Source organism: Manihot esculenta, chromosome 13 (assembly GCF_001659605.2).
Source record: "Manihot esculenta cultivar AM560-2 chromosome 13, M.esculenta_v8, whole genome shotgun sequence".
Taxonomy (NCBI): Eukaryota; Viridiplantae; Streptophyta; class Magnoliopsida; order Malpighiales; family Euphorbiaceae; genus Manihot; species Manihot esculenta.
The window spans coordinates 17,825,575-17,831,608 of record NC_035173.2 but is presented as its reverse complement, the minus strand read 5'-3'; positions in this window follow the sequence as shown (position 1 = coordinate 17,831,608).

Sequence of the window (6,034 nt, the reverse complement as noted above, 5' to 3'; positions counted from 1 at the left end):
TTACAGCAGAGAGAAGACCGGTGGTGCGGGAATTCTATAAGCTCATTAATGAAGGGCTGCAGTTGGAGTTGTCTGGTACAGGTGCTTTGATAGCTCAAATGAGAGTAACACCCGTGTTTCTGGAGCAGGTAGCTTAGAGACAGCATGAGGACCCACAGTTAGTGAAAATTGCCAGGACTGTTCAGTCAGGCAAGAATGAGGAGTTCAAATTTGACAGCAAAGGGATCCTCCGCTACGGGAATAGGTTATGTGTACCAGATGATGTGAGTCTGAAGGGAGACATTATGAGAGAAGCTCATAATGCTAGATACAGTGTTCACCCTGGAGCCACCAAAATGTATCAAGATCTGAAGAGAGTTTATTGGTGGCCAGCTATGAAGAGAGAAGTGGCACAGTTTGTGTCCGCCTGCAAGGTATGTCAGAGGGTGAAGCTGGAACATCAGAAGCCGGCTGGAATGCTTAACCCACTGCCGATTCCAGAGTGGAAATGGGAGAATATAGCTATGGATTTTGTGGTGGGGTTACCGGCAACGTCCAACAGGTTGGACTCCATATGGGTGATTGTGCACAGACTGACCAAATCTGCTCACTTCATCCCTGTCAGGAGTGGCTATTCTGTGGACAAGTTGGCGCAGGTGTATGTTGAAGAAGTTGTCAGGTTGCATGGGGCTCCCGTTTCAATAGTGTCTGATAGGGGATCCCAATTCACCTCCAGGTTTTGGCGGAATCTGCAGAACGCTATGGGTATCAGGCTAGATTTTAGCACTGCTTTCCATCCACAGACTGATAGACAGTCAGAGAGGACCATCCAAACCATAGAAGATATGCTCAGAATGTGTGTGCTAGATTTTGGCGGTTCTTGGAGGCGGCATCTACCCTTGGTGGAGTTTTCCTACAATAACAGCTATCATGCTAGCATAAGGATGGCTCCATATGAAGCTTTGTATGGAAGGAAGTGCAGGTGACCTGTCTGCTGGGAAGAAGTTAGAGAAAGGGCCTTAGCAGGGCCTGAGCTAGTAGAGATCACCAGCAGGGTAGTGCCCATCATCAGAGAAAGGATCAAGACTGCTGTGAGTCGGCAGAAAAGCTATGCAGATGTCCGCAGAAAGCTTGTAGAGTTTCAGGAGGGAGATATGGTGACTCGCGGTTGTCGAAGCCGGTAAAAAATAACCTTCTTGGTTATCAACAATTTACAACTGCAGATAGTGGTGAAGGATCGAATCCACAGAGAATTGATTACCTATTTATTTTTCTCAACAAGACCAATAAAATAAACTGAAACAATGAGATAAACCAAAAATGAGATAAACTGAAAGCGGAATAAAAATAAATTGCAGTAAAGTAAAATGGGGGGTTTGAGATTGATTTGATTAATAAACTACTAAAAGCAATTAAAATAAGCGAATAATAAAATAAAAGAGAAATAAATAATGAGAAAGCTCTAGTTGAAGTATTGGATCCACTTTAGTCGTTGGGATTGATCTCAGACACTTTGTTCTTTTGGGTTGATTCAATAGATTAGTTATGGGGATGGAAGACGCTTCTCACCACCATTCTCTCTCCTTATGATTAAACCAATTAGGGAACGTCCTCTAATTAATTACTAATTAACAAATTGCCAAGGAATGTCCTTGGACCTTAGGCATCAAAACAATTGTCAATTGTATTAAGAAATAGAGAGATCCAATCCTAGCTATCCAAACGTATGGAGATAACGCTAGATCAAATAATTTTCTTGGGTTTTATCCCAAGTGTTCTCATGTAAGAATAACCCAAGTAATTACGGACTTAAATTATTCAAACTAACAAATAATTATTTTGCAATTAAAAATCAACGTAGATTTTAATAACAAAATAATATGAGAATTAAATATGAAATTGCATGAATATTGAATTTCCAAAATTAAACAATATTTGATCAAGTCTCACAACCCATTAAATAACTAAAACTTCAACCAATATTCAACCAGATCAAGAAAATCAGCCACTCAGTGGCTGAAATTAAAAACAGAAAAATAAAATAAAAAATAAAATAAAAAAAAGGAAAAGAGAGAACCGATGGAGCGCAGAGGCTGGCGGAATTGCCGAATGGAAGAGATGAATTCTCTGGCCGCTTAAAATCCCTTAAATAGAGTGCAGAGGGACTCACTAATTAGGAAGTTGCTGTCTTAGGTGCGTGAATTGTGTGAGAGATGTGCTGGAGTGCAATGGCAGGCCCATGTGCGTGAGTGGTCCACGGTGAATTGGCCATGTTGCGCTGAACGGTGAGGTCCATGTGAAGGAGAGTTGAGGCGGAGCCCATGTGCGGTTGATTGTGCGTGGACTGGTCCACTGGAGGGAGTGGTGAACTTGCGGCCTTGTGCTGGAGTGGTGAAAGTGCAGTGGCCCATTTGAAATGTTGGTCATTTGCATGTGAATGTGGTCCACGTGCGGGAGTGCTTCGGTGGGTCCCATGTGCAAGTGAAGGTGTCGTCCGTGCGCTGGAGTTCACTGGGGGGAATGGCTTTGAAGCGGGCCATGTGCAAGAATGGGCTTGGGCTGTCCAATGTGTTGGCGGACGGGAGCGTGGAGTGCGGGCCTTGTTTGCAAGCCATGTGCGGGCCATGTGCTTGTCCACGGTATTGGAATTGTGAAGTGCTTTGGCGGGCCATTGTGCTTGTCAATGTGCGGTCCGTGCAAGTGCGCATGTGCTGAGTTGCTTTGGCGGGCCATTTGCGAGAATGGGTCCACGTGCGCGAGAATGAAGTGCTTGAATATTTAGATTTCCAAATATTTTCCTCCTTTTAGCTCGTTTTGAATCCAACTTGGCAGGCTTCCTCTCTTTTACTCCAAATAAGGCAGTTTTAGGGGGATTTTCTTCAAAATATCATTTTACACCATTTTCTGCAAAATAATATTAAAAGCAATAAATTAAACAGAAATCATGTAAATATTCATCAATAATATTAGTATAAAATAGACTAAATTATGCTCTATCAAATACCCCCACACTTAACCTTTTGCTTGTCCTCAAGCAAATAAACATAGTTAAATAAGCTTCCTTTTTCTAGATCCTTATTTCCACTTAAACTCTTACTCTAGACACCTATTTTGAAGCATTGCAGTGAAGAATATATGCATGAAGATTACTCACCTCGTTTCCCTTTGCTTACCATGGCTAGGATTTATTTTCCTCAAGAGAGACCATACATGCACATTATTGTTAAGACTTTTTCTAGCTTTCAGAGTGACTTGCCCTTACCTTGAAGTACTTTATTCAGGCTTTTGCACTTTAGATCTTGGAAAGGTCACCAATCTATTTTTGATTGAAGATTTATATTTTTCAGTTGGTCACCTGTCCAAGCGGCTACTAGCTCTGTTCATAGTCTTTTGACCATTGGAACAATTTTTAATTTGTGCTTTTGAGGTCTTTGCCTTTGCTGAATTTTCTTTCTCTCAATGATTTGGGCAAATCAACACCAATTGCTACATCAAGTCACATTAAGTTCATTCACACAATTTTCAATTTATTCTCATCAATTGAGGGTCATCAATATATTTTTCACCATGGCAAACTCAAAGATTCAATTCAAAAGGCAATTCTCAAACATGAATATAACTCACTGCAATTGATTGAACATAAGTTTAAAGAGTCATAACATCAATGGGGTCATGGAAAGAAAAGCTCATCCAACATAGTCTATATGATGAGTAAAGCATCTAAAAAAAAACGGAAACAATAATAAATAATAAAAAAACTGTGGCTATTTGTGTGTGTTATTGAAAGCAAAAATGAAAAATTTCAACTAATGCAAGCAAACTAACAATCAAAGCAAAAATAAACTCAAAAAGTAAAAATTCAGAAATATGCACCCCCACACCTAAATCATGCATTGTCCTCAATGTATAGGAAATATTAAAATGCAAAAGAAACTGAGTACTCCCCTGGGTGTGGTGTGCAAGGTGCGATTCACTTGATCAAGGCTCAAGTAATTGGAGAAGGGAAGAGAGTCCCAACTGTATTGAGCAAAAAGTGTAGCACTCTTTTTGATTTGGTCATAGCCTATCCTACTTTTTCCATGTACTCATGAAGTAACATGATTAGCTTTTTCTCTTTCAGATAAGGAGTGCCTCTAGCTCTCATGTTTGCATTCTTGAGATGATTGGGTAACATTTTGAACTCCAATTCGTATTTCTCTATGGCTAGCTGCAATTTAGCATTAAGTTCAGGCAAAACAAACTCTACCTTATCCGGAGGTTTGGGAAGGCATTGATCTACATGGTCCTTTGGTTTAGGTGCTTGGAATACCATTTGTTCCTTGTGAGCATGGACTGTTTGCGTTGGAAGGCTGAAAGGAGTTTCAGATTGCTCCTTCTGCGCAAAATCTGACTGAAAGGAGAGCTGAAGAGTAGTCGGATCAGGCGGCCGAAAGATGGTGGAGTTCGGCGGCTAAAAAGTCATGGCTTCAGTTTGCGCAAGTCCTTCCTGAAGTGGTGTGACAGAGTTCTCTTCAGTCTGTGCTTGGCTGCAGTTCACCTGTTGGATGTAACAGTCAGTTTCTTTCAATTCTGGCTCTTTCTGAGTCTCTTCCCTGCAAAGATCATCGTTTAGTATATCATATTGATTTATGTAAAAACCATCTTTGCTCAAATAATCAATGATATCTAAACTATCAACAAGTTCTGTTTGACTGGTTTGTTTGGACAAACAGTTTCCTGGTTGTGTTTCTTCAGCAGCTTGTTCTTGAACTTGCGAACTTTCATCATCTTCCTCATCATTTTGAAGTTCTTGCTCTCTTCTTAACATGTGTGCTTCTATTCTAGTGGTTATTTGTTCCTTCTGCTGTTGGAGGCTTTGTACAGAAATTGCCAATGTCATCATCTTCTCTTCAAGGTGTTGGTTGGTATTTGGAGGTTCTGGTTGGGCTTGATATTCTTGATAATCTTGGTAGTTATTAACCTCTGCAGAACTGAAATCTGGATAGTCTCCCCAACATGAATGGTGTGTGTCAGAGTAGGGGTCGTCCCTCTGATAGTTCTGGTAATTATTACCCCTAGCATAGTCGAAGTTCTGACAGTCTCCCCATCCTGAATTGTATGTGCGAGAATATGGATCATGTCTAGGCTGGCTATTGAATCCTCCAAAGGCATGTACTGGTTGGTCATTGAATCCTCCAAATGTATGCATTGGTTGGTCATCCTCATAAAGTGTAGGACATCTGGAAGTTAGGTGTCCCACATATCCACAGATCATACATGGCTTTGGTGGCTGGGGTGCTTGAACTTGTTGAACTAGTCCTGCGGCAAAATCTTTCATAAAAGATGTCAGAAAAGAGAGATCAGATCTACTTACCTCATCCATGATTCAATTCTGTGAAATTTTATTTTTTATTTTTTATTTTTTTTAAATTTGGTCCTGAAAGAAAAACAAATAAGTTAAATCAATTCCCCGACAACGGCGCCAATTTTTGACTCGCGGTTGTCGAAGCCGGTCAAAAATAACCTTCTTGGTTATCAACAATTTACAACTGCAGATAGTGGTGAAGGATCGAATCCACAGAGAATTGATTACCTATTTATTTTTCTCAACAAGACCAATAAAATAAACTGAAACAATGAGATAAACCAAAAATGAGATAAACTGACAGCGGAATAAAAATAAATTGCAGTAAAGTAAAATGGGGTGTTTGAGATTGATTTGATTAATAAACTACTAAAAACAATTAAAATAAGCGAATAATAAAATAAAAGAGAAATAAACAATAAGAAAGCTCTAGTTGAAGTATTGGATCCACTTTAGTCATTGGGATTGATCACATACACTTTGTTCTTTTGGGTTGATTCAATAGATTAGTTATGGAGATGGAAGACGCTTTTCACCACCATTCTCTCTCCTTATGATTAAACCAATTAGGGAACGTCCTCTAATTAATTACTAATTAACAAATTGCCAAGGAACGTCCTTGGCCTTAGGCATCAAAACAATTGTCAATTGCATTAAGAAATAGAGAGATCCAATCCTAGCTACCCAAACGTATGAAGATAACGCTAGATC